The sequence below is a fragment of the Callionymus lyra genome, unplaced genomic scaffold (genome assembly GCF_982586985.1).
Source record: "Callionymus lyra unplaced genomic scaffold, fCalLyr1.hap1.1 HAP1_SCAFFOLD_63, whole genome shotgun sequence".
NCBI lineage: Eukaryota > Metazoa > Chordata > Actinopteri > Syngnathiformes > Callionymidae > Callionymus > Callionymus lyra.
The window spans coordinates 107,501-117,500 of record NW_028258571.1 but is presented as its reverse complement, the minus strand read 5'-3'; the positions used below and the strand labels follow the sequence as shown (position 1 = coordinate 117,500).

The 10,000-nt window shown below is 58.9% G+C and overlaps 1 non-coding gene across 1 annotated transcript; it reads left to right on the top strand.

Annotated features, from left to right (window-relative positions):
• Positions 1–2,127: 2,127 nt before the first annotated feature.
• LOC148058620 (5S ribosomal RNA) lies at positions 2,128–2,246 on the top strand. The gene has a single exon (XR_015709675.1). It is a non-coding gene; the product is annotated as a 5S ribosomal RNA (ribosomal RNA).
• Positions 2,247–10,000: the final 7,754 nt, after the last annotated feature.

The following is a 10,000-nucleotide window of genomic DNA, read 5'->3' as shown; positions in this document are numbered from 1 at the left end:
GAACCAGGGGCCTGGGGAACATTTTCAACACTTTGGGGCATTTTTAAACACTTTGGTCTTTTTCCCCCCTCTCCCAACCAGGGGGCCTGGGGAGCCTCCTCCTGCGGGGATGGGGAACCAGGGGCCTGGGGAACATTTTCAACACTTTGGGGCATTTTTAAACACTTTGCTCTTTTTCCCCCTCTCCCAACCAGGGGGCCTGGGGAGCCTCCTCCTGCGGGGATGGGGAACCAGGGGCCTGGGGAACATTTTCAACACTTTGGGGCATTTTTAAACACTTTGCTCTTTTTCCCCCTCTCCCAACCAGGGGGCCTTGGGAGCCTCCTCCTGCGGGGATGGGGAACCAGGGGCCTGGGGAACATTTTCAACACTTTGGGGCATTTTTAAACACTTTGCTCTTTTTCCCCCTCTCCCAACCAGGGGGCCTGGGGAGCCTCCTCCTGCGGGGATGGGGAACCAGGGGCCTGGGGAACATTTTCAACACTTTGGGGCATTTTTAAACACTTTGCTCTTTTTCCCCCTCTCCCAACCAGGGGGCCTGGGGAGCCTCCTCCTGCGGGGATGGGGAACCAGGGGCCTGGGGAACATTTTCAACACTTTGGGGCATTTTTAAACACTTTGCTCTTTTTCCCCCTCTCCCAACCAGGGGGCCTTGGGAGCCTCCTCCTGCGGGGATGGGGAACCAGGGGCCTGGGGAACATTTTCAACACTTTGGGGCATTTTTAAACACTTTGCTCTTTTTCCCCCTCTCCCAACCAGGGGGCCTGGGGAGCCTCCTCCTGCGGGGATGGGGAACCAGGGGCCTGGGGAACATTATTCAACACTTTGGGGCATTTTTAAACACTTTGCTCTTTTTCCCCCTCTCCCAACCAGGGGGCCTGGGGAGCCTCCTCCTGCGGGCATGGAGAACCAGGGGGCCTGGGGAGCCTCCTCCTGCGGGGATGGAGAACCAGGGGGCCTGGGGAGCCTCCTCCTGCGGGGATGGAGAACCAGGGGGCCTGGGGAGCCTCCTCCTGCGGGGATGGAGAACCAGGGGCCTGGGGAGCCTCCTCCTGCGGGGATGGAGAACCAGGGGGCCTGGGGAGCCTCCTCCTGCGGGCATGGAGAACCAGGGGGCCTGGGGAGCCTCCTCCTGCGGGGATGGGGAACCAGGGGGCCTGGGGAGCCTCCTCCTGCGGTGATGGAGAACCAGGGGGCCTGGGGAGCCTCCTCCTGCGGGCATGGAGAACCAGGGGGCCTGGGGAGCCTCCTCCTGCGGGGATGGAGAACCAGGGCGCCTGGGGAGCCTCCTCCTGCGGGGATGGAGAACCAGGGGCCTGGGGAGCCTCCTCCTGCGGGGATGGAGAACCAAGGGGCCTGGGGAGCCTCCTCCTGCGGGCATGGAGAACATGGGGGCCTGGGGAGCCTCCTCCTGCGGGGATGGAGAACCAGGGGGCCTGGGGAGCCTCCTCCTGCGGGGATGGAGAACCAGGGGGCCTGGGGAGCCTCCTCCTGCGGGCATGGAGAACCAGGGGGCCTGGGGAGCCTCCTCCTGCGGGGATGGAGAACCAGGGGGCCTGGGGAGCCTCCTCCTGCGGTCATGGGGAACCAGGGGCCTGGGGAGCCTCCTCCTGCGGGCATGGAGAACCAGGGGGCCTGGGGAGCCTCCTCCTGCGGGGATGGGGAACCAGGGGGCCTGGGGAGCCTCCTCCTGCACCAGGGGGCCTGGGGAGCCTCCTCCTGCGGGGATGGGGAACCAGGGGGCCTGGGGAGCCTCCTCCTGCGGTGATGGGGAACCATGGGGCCTGGGGAGCCTCCTCCTGCGGGGATGGGGAACCAGGGGGCCTGGGGAGCCTCCTCCTGCGGGGATGGGGAACCAGGGGCCTGGGGAGCCTCCTCCTGCACCAGGGGGCCTGGGGAGCCTCCTCCTGCGGGGATGGGGAACCAGGGGGCCTGGGGAGCCTCCTCCTGCGGGGATGGGGAACCAGGGGCCTGGGGAGCCTCCTCCTGCACCAGGGGGCCTGGGGAGCCTCCTCCTGCGGGGATGGGGAACCAGGGGGCCTGGGGAGCCTCCTCCTGCGGGGATGGGGAACCAGGGGCCTGGGGAACATTTTCAACACTTTGGGGCATTTCACAAGCGCTTCCCTCGCTTACGGCCACACCACCCTGAATGAGCCCGATCTCGTCTGATCTCGGAAGCCAAGCAGGGTCGGGCCCAGTTAGTACTTGGATGGGAGACCGCCTGGGAATACTGGGTGCTGTAAGCATTTTTTTTTGCCATTATTTGTGGGTCAGAAAGTGAGAAAAGTGACCTAAAATAGAACCGGGACTAGGCGGCAGTTCCCCCCACCAGGCGGCGGCATTTGGGGCATTATTTGTGGGTCAGAAAGTGAGAAAAGTGACCTAAAATAGAACCGGGACTAGGCGGCAGTTCCCCCCACCAGGCGGCGGCATTTGGGGCATTATTTGTGGGTCAGAAAGTGAGAAAAGTGACTTAAAATAGAACCGGGACTAGGCGGCAGTTCCCCCCACCAGGCGGCGGCATTTGGGGCATTATTTGTGGGTCAGAAAGTGAGAAAAGTGACCTAAAATAGAACCGGGACTAGGCGGCAGTTCCCCCCACCAGGCGGCGGCATTTGGGGCATTATTTGTGGGTCAGAAAGTGAGAAAAGTGACCTAAAATAGAACCGGGACTAGGCGGCAGTTCCCCCCACCAGGCGGCGGCATTTGGGGCATTATTTGTGGGTCAGAAAGTGAGAAAAGTGACCTAAAATAGAACCGGGACTAGGCGGCAGTTCCCCCCACCAGGCGGCGGCATTTGGGGCATTATTTGTGGGTCAGAAAGTGAGAAAAGTGACCTAAAATAGAACCGGGACTAGGCGGCAGTTCCCCCCACCAGGCGGCGGCATTTGGGGCATTATTTGTGGGTCAGAAAGTGAGAAAAGTGACCTAAAATAGAACCGGGACTAGGCGGCAGTTCCCCCCACCAGGCGGCGGCATTTGGGGCATTATTTGTGGGTCAGAAAGTGAGAAAAGTGACCTAAAATAGAACCGGGACTAGGCGGCAGTTCCCCCCACCAGGCGGCGGCATTTGGGGCATTATTTGTGGGTCAGAAAGTGAGAAAAGTGACCTAAAATAGAACCGGGACTAGGCGGCAGTTCCCCCCACCAGGCGGCGGCATTTGGGGCATTATTTGTGGGTCAGAAAGTGAGAAAAGTGACCTAAAATAGAACCGGGACTAGGCGGCAGTTCCCCCCACCAGGCGGCGGCATTTGGGGCATTATTTGTGGGTCAGAAAGTGAGAAAAGTGACCTAAAATAGAACCGGGACTAGGCGGCAGTTCCCCCCACCAGGCGGCGGCATTTGGGGCATTATTTGTGGGTCAGAAAGTGAGAAAAGTGACCTAAAATAGAACCGGGACTAGGCGGCAGTTCCCCCCACCAGGCGGCGGCATTTGGGGCATTATTTGTGGGTCAGAAAGTGAGAAAAGTGACCTAAAATAGAACCGGGACTAGGCGGCAGTTCCCCCCACCAGGCGGCGGCATTTGGGGCATTATTTGTGGGTCAGAAAGTGAGAAAAGTGACCTAAAATAGAACCGGGACTAGGCGGCAGTTCCCCCCACCAGGCGGCGGCATTTGGGGCATTATTTGTGGGTCAGAAAGTGAGAAAAGTGACCTAAAATAGAACCGGGACTAGGCGGCAGTTCCCCCCACCAGGCGGCGGCATTTGGGGCATTATTTGTGGGTCAGAAAGTGAGAAAAGTGACCTAAAATAGAACCGGGACTAGGCGGCAGTTCCCCCCACCAGGCGGCGGCATTTGGGGCATTATTTGTGGGTCAGAAAGTGAGAAAAGTGACCTAAAATAGAACCGGGACTAGGCGGCAGTTCCCCCCACCAGGCGGCGGCATTTGGGGCATTATTTGTGGGTCAGAAAGTGAGAAAAGTGACCTAAAATAGAACCGGGACTAGGCGGCAGTTCCCCCCACCAGGCGGCGGCATTTGGGGCATTATTTGTGGGTCAGAAAGTGAGAAAAGTGACCTAAAATAGAACCGGGACTAGGCGGCAGTTCCCCCCACCAGGCGGCGGCATTTGGGGCATTATTTGTGGGTCAGAAAGTGAGAAAAGTGACCTAAAATAGAACCGGGACTAGGCGGCAGTTCCCCCCACCAGGCGGCGGCATTTGGGGCATTATTTGTGGGTCAGAAAGTGAGAAAAGTGACCTAAAATAGAACCGGGACTAGGCGGCAGTTCCCCCACCAGGTGGCGGCATTTGGGGACCCGTAGTGTGGGCAGAAAACTCACCAAAGTGACTTAAAATAGAACCGGTGCAGGCGGCATGTTCCCCCACCAGATGGCGGCATTTGGGGACCCGTAGTGTGGGTAGAAAACTCACCAAAGTGACTTAAAATAGAACCGGTGCAGGCGGCATGTTCCCCCACCAGATGGCGGCATTTGGGGACCCGTAGTGTGGGTAGAAAACTCACCAAAGTGACTTAAAATAGAACCGGTGCAGGCGGCATGTTCCCCCACCAGATGGCGGCATTTGGGGACCCGTAGTGTGGGTAGAAAACTCACCAAAGTGACTTAAAATAGAACCGGTGCAGGCGGCATGTTCCCCCACCAGATGGCGGCATTTGGGGACCCGTAGTGTGGGCAGAAAACTCACCAAAGTGACTTAAAATAGAACCGGTGCAGGCGGCATGTTCCCCCACCAGATGGCGGCATTTGGGGACCCGTAGTGTGGGCAGAAAACTCACCAAAGTGACTTAAAATAGAACCGGTGCAGGCGGCATGTTCCCCCACCAGATGGCGGCATTTGGGGACCCGTAGTGTGGGTAGAAAATTCACCAAAGTGACTTAAAATAGAACCGGTGCAGGCGGCATGTTCCCCCACCAGATGGCGGCATTTGGGGACCCGTAGTGTGGGCAGAAAACTCACCAAAGTGACTTAAAATAGAACCGGTGCAGGCGGCATGTTCCCCCACCAGATGGCGGCATTTGGGGACCCGTAGTGTGGGCAGAAAACTCACCAAAGTGACTTAAAATAGAACCGGTGCAGGCGGCATGTTCCCCCACCAGATGGCGGCATTTGGGGACCTGCAGTGTGGGTAGAAAACTCACCAAAGTGTCCTAAAATAGAACCGGGACCAGGGGGCCTCTTCCCCCACCAGGTGGCGGGCTTGGGGGGCTTGGTTTCCGGGTAGAAAACTCACCAAAGTGTCCTAAAATAGAACCAGGACCAGGGGGCATGTTCCCCCACCAGGCGGCGGGCTTGGGGGGCTTGGTTTGCGGGTAGAAAACTCACCAAAGTGTCCTAAAATAGAACCGGGAACAGGGGGCCTCTTCCCCCACCAGGCGGCGGGCTTGGGGGGCTTGGTTTGCGGGTAGAAAACTCACCAAAGTGACCTAAAATAGAACCGGGCTAGGCGGCATGTTCCCCCACCAGGCGGCGGGCTTGGGGGGCTTGGTTTGCGGGTAGAAAACTCACCAAAGTGTCCTAAAATAGAACCGGGACCAGGGGGCATGTTCCCCCACCAGGCGGCGGGCTTGGGGGGCTTGGTTTGCGGGTAGAAAACTCACCAAAGTGTCCTAAAATAGAACCGGGACCAGGGGGCATGTTCCCCCACCAGGCGGCGGGCTTGGGGGGCTTGGTTTGCGGGTAGAAAACTCACCAAAGTGTCCTAAAATAGAACCGGGACCAGGGGGCATGTTCCCCCACCAGGCGGCGGGCTTGGGGGGCTTGGTTTGCGGGTAGAAAACTCACCAAAGTGTCCTAAAATAGAACCGGGACCAGGGGGCCTCTTCCCCCACCAGGCGGCGGGCTTGGGGGGCTTGGTTTGCGGGTAGAAAACTCACCAAAGTGACCTAAAATAGAACCGGGCCAGGCGGCATGCTCCCCCACCAGGCGGCGGGCTTGGGGGGCTTGGTTTGCGGGTAGAAAACTCACCAAAGTATCGGCAAAATAGAACCAGGGAAGGGGGGGATGTCGGTCACAAGGTGCCCGAGTCAGAGAACCAGGAAAACGGACATAAATCCAGAAAACCTCGGTGTCTGACTGCTCCTCAAAAAGTGGTCTTTTTGATGTCACGAGCGCAACCACCTAGAGGTTAATGGGGAGGGATGGTGTGAGCGCAAACGGATTTTTCCTAAGTGTGACTGCTCCTCAAAAAGTGGTCTTTTTGATGTCACGAGCGCAACCACCTAGAGGTTAATGGGGAGGGATGGTGTGAGCGCAAACGGATTTTTCCTAAGTGTGACTGCTCCTCAAAAAGTGGTCTTTTTGATGTCACGAGCGCAACCACCTAGAGGTTAATAGGGAGCGAGTACAACAGGGGAGGGAGTGAATGGGCTCGGACTGTGGCCGAGCCTGGTGCCTCAAAATCGGACAAGGTTGGACTGGAAGCCCGCTGAGAACTCTGGTTCTTTTGCCAGACGAAACGAATTTTTTCCGAGTGTGACTGCTCTGCAAAAAGTGGTCTTTTTGATGTCACGAGCGCAACCACCTAGAGGTTAATGGGGAGGGAGTGGAAAAAACGACAAAGTGTTGAGCTCCGGACCGGGATGGCGGGCGACTCGAGCGGTCATGCCCGACTTTGAGACACTTTGTCGCGGTCATGCGAGCGACCTCCACTGCTCCCCGGAGGTGCCCCGGACCGGGTTGGCGGGTGACTCGAGCGGTCGTGCCCGACTTTGAGACACTTTGTCGCGGTCATGCGGGCGTCCTCCGCCGGTCCCCGGAGGTGCCCCGGACCGGGTTGGCGGGTGACTCAAGCGGTCATGCCCGACTTTGAGACACTTTGCCGCGGTCATGCGGGCGTCCTCCGCCGGTCCCTGGAGGTGCCCCGGACCGGGTTGGCGGGTGACTCGAGCGGTCGTGCCCGACTTTGAGACACTTTGTCGCGGTCATGCGGGCGTCCTCCGCCGGTCCCTGGAGGTGCCCCGGACCGGGTTGGCGGGTGACTCGAGCGGTCGTGCCCGACTTTGAGACACTTTGTCGCGGTCATGCGGGCGTCCTCCGCCGGTCCCCGGAGGTGCCCCGGACCGGGTTGGCGGGTGACTCGAGCGGTCATGCCCGACTTTGAGACACTTTGTCGCGGTCATGCGGGCCTCCTCCGCCGGTCCCTGGAGGTGCCCCGGACCGGGTTGGCGGGTGACTCGAGCGGTCATGCCCGACTTTGAGACACTTTGTCGCGGTCATGCGGGCGTCCTCCGCCGGTCCCTGGAGGTGCCCCGGACCGGGTTGGCGGGTGACTCGAGCGGTCGTGCCCGACTTTGAGACACTTTGTCGCGGTCATGCGAGCGACCTCCGCCGGTCCCCGGAGGTGCCCCGGACCGGGTTGGCGGGTGACTCGAACGGTCGTGCCCGACTTTGAGACACTTTGTCGCGGTCATGCGGGCGTCCTCCGCCGGTCCCTGGAGGTGCCCCGGACCGGGTTGGCGGGTGACTCGAGCGGTCGTGCCCGACTTTGAGACACTTTGTCGCGGTCATGCGGGCGTCCTCCGCCGGTCCCTGGAGGTGCCCCGGACCGGGTTGGCGGGTGACTCGAGCGGTCATGCCCGACTTTGAGACACTTTGTCGCGGTCATGCGGGCGTCCTCCGCCGGTCCCTGGAGGTTCCCCGGACCGGGTCGGCGGGTGACTCAAGCGGTCATGCCCGACTTTGAGACACTTTGCCGCGGTCATGCGGGCGACCTCCGCCGGTCCCTGGAGGTGCCCCGGACCGGGTTGGCGGGTGACTCAAGCGGTCATGCCCGACTTTGAGACACTTTGCCGCGGTCATGCGGGCGACCTCCGCCGGTCCCTGTAGGTGTCCCGGACCGGGTTGGCGGGTGACTCGAGCGGTCATGCCCGACTTTGAGACACTTTGTCGCGGTCATGCGGGCGTCCTCCGCCGGTCCCTGGAGGTGCCCCGGACCGGGTTGGCGGGTGACTCAAGCGGTCATGCCCGACTTTGAGACACTTTGCCGCGGTCATGCGGGCGACCTCCGCCGGTCCCTGGAGGTGCCCCGGACCGGGTTGGCGGGTGACTCAAGCGGTCCTGCCCGACTTTGAGACACTTTGCCGCGGTCATGCGGGCGACCTCCGCCGGTCCCTGGAGGTGCCCCGGACCGGGTTGGCGGGTGACTCGAGCGGTCGTGCCCGACTTTGAGACACTTTGCCGCGGTCATGCGGGCGACCTCCGCCGGTCCCTGGATGTCGGGCTCCAGTGAGGTCGGCGGGGGAAGGCTCGGGCTGAGGCCGACTTCGGTGCCTCAAAGTCGGACAAGGTTGGATTGGAAGTCCGCTGTGTTGAGGACCAGTGGCATTCGGCGGTGGAACGCTCAGAACTTGGCCGACATCGGTGCCTCAACGTCGGACAAGGTTGGAGTGGATGACCGCTGATAACTCTGGTTCTTTTGCCAGACGAAAGAAATTTTTCCCGAGTGTGACTGCTCTGAAAAAAGTGGTCTTTTTGATGTCACGAGCGCAACCACCTAGAGGTTAATAGGGAGGCACCATAACAGGAGAGGGAGTGAAAAGGCTCGGACGGTGGCCGAGCCTGGTGCCTCAAAATCGGACAAGGTTGGAGTGGATGACCGCTGAAAACTCTGGTTCTTTTGCCAGACGAAAGAAATTTTTTCCGAGTGTGACTGCTCTGAAAAAAGTGGTCTTTTTGATGTCACGAGCGCAACCACCTAGAGGTTAATAGGGAGGCACCATAACAGGAGAGGGAGTGAAAAGGCTCGGACGGTGGCCGAGCGTGGTGCCTCAAAATCGGACAAGGTTGGAGTGGATGACCGCTGAAAACTCTGGTTCTTTTGCCAGACGAAAGAATTTTTTTCCGAGTGTGACTGCTCTGAAAAAAGTGGTCTTTTTGATGTCACGAGCGCAACCACCTAGAGGTTAATAGGGAGGCACCATAACAGGAGAGGGAGTGAAAAGGCTCGGACGGTGGCCGAGCCTGGTGCCTCAAAATCGGACAAGGTTGGAGTGGATGACCGCTGAAAACTCTGGTTCTTTTGCCAGACGAAAGAAATTTTTCCCGAGTGTGACTGCTCTGCAAAAAGTGGTCTTTTTGATGTCACGAGCGCAACCACCTAGAGGTTAATAGGGAGGCACCATAACAGGAGAGGGAGTGAAAAGGCTCGGAGGGTGGCCGAGCCTGGTGCCTCAAAATCGGACAAGGTTGGAGTGGATGACCGCTGAAAACTCTGGTTCTTTTGCCAGACGAAAGAAATTTTTCCCGAGTGTGACTGCTCTGCAAAAAGTGGTCTTTTTGATGTCACGAGCGCAACCACCTAGAGGTTAATAGGGAGGCACCACAACAGGAGAGGGAGTGAAAAGGCTCGGAGGGTGGCCGAGCCTGGTGCCTCAAAATCGGACAAGGTTGGAGTGAATGACCGCTGAACACTCTGGTTCTTTTGCCAGACGAAAGAAATTTTTTCCGAGTGTGACTGCTCTGCAAAAAGTGGTCTTTTTGATGTCACGAGCGCAACCACCTAGAGGTTAATAGGGAGGCACCATAACAGGAGAGGGAGTGAAAAGGCTCGGAGGGTGGCCGAGCCTGGTGCCTCAAAATCGGACAAGGTTGGAGTGGATGGCCGCTGAAAACTCTGGTTCTTTTGCCTGACGAAAGAAATTTTTTCCGAGTGTGACTGCTCTGCAAAAAGTGGTCTTTTTGATGTCACGAGCGCAACCACCTAGAGGTTAATAGGGAGGCACCATAACAGGAGAGGGAAGGAAAAGGCTCGGAGGGTGGCCGAGCCTGGTGCCTCAAAATCGGACAAGGTTGGAGTGGATGACCGCTGAAAACTCTGGTTCTTTTGCCTGACGAAAGAAATTTTTTCCGAGTGTGACTGCTCTGCAAAAAGTGGTCTTTTTGATGTCACGAGCGCAACCACCTAGAGGTTAGTAGGGAGGCACCATAACAGGAGAGGGAGTGAAAAGGCTCGGAGGGTGGCCGAGCCTGGTGCCTCAAAGTCGGACAAGGTTGGAGTGGATGGCCGCGGAGAACTCTGGTTCTTTTGCCTGACGAAAG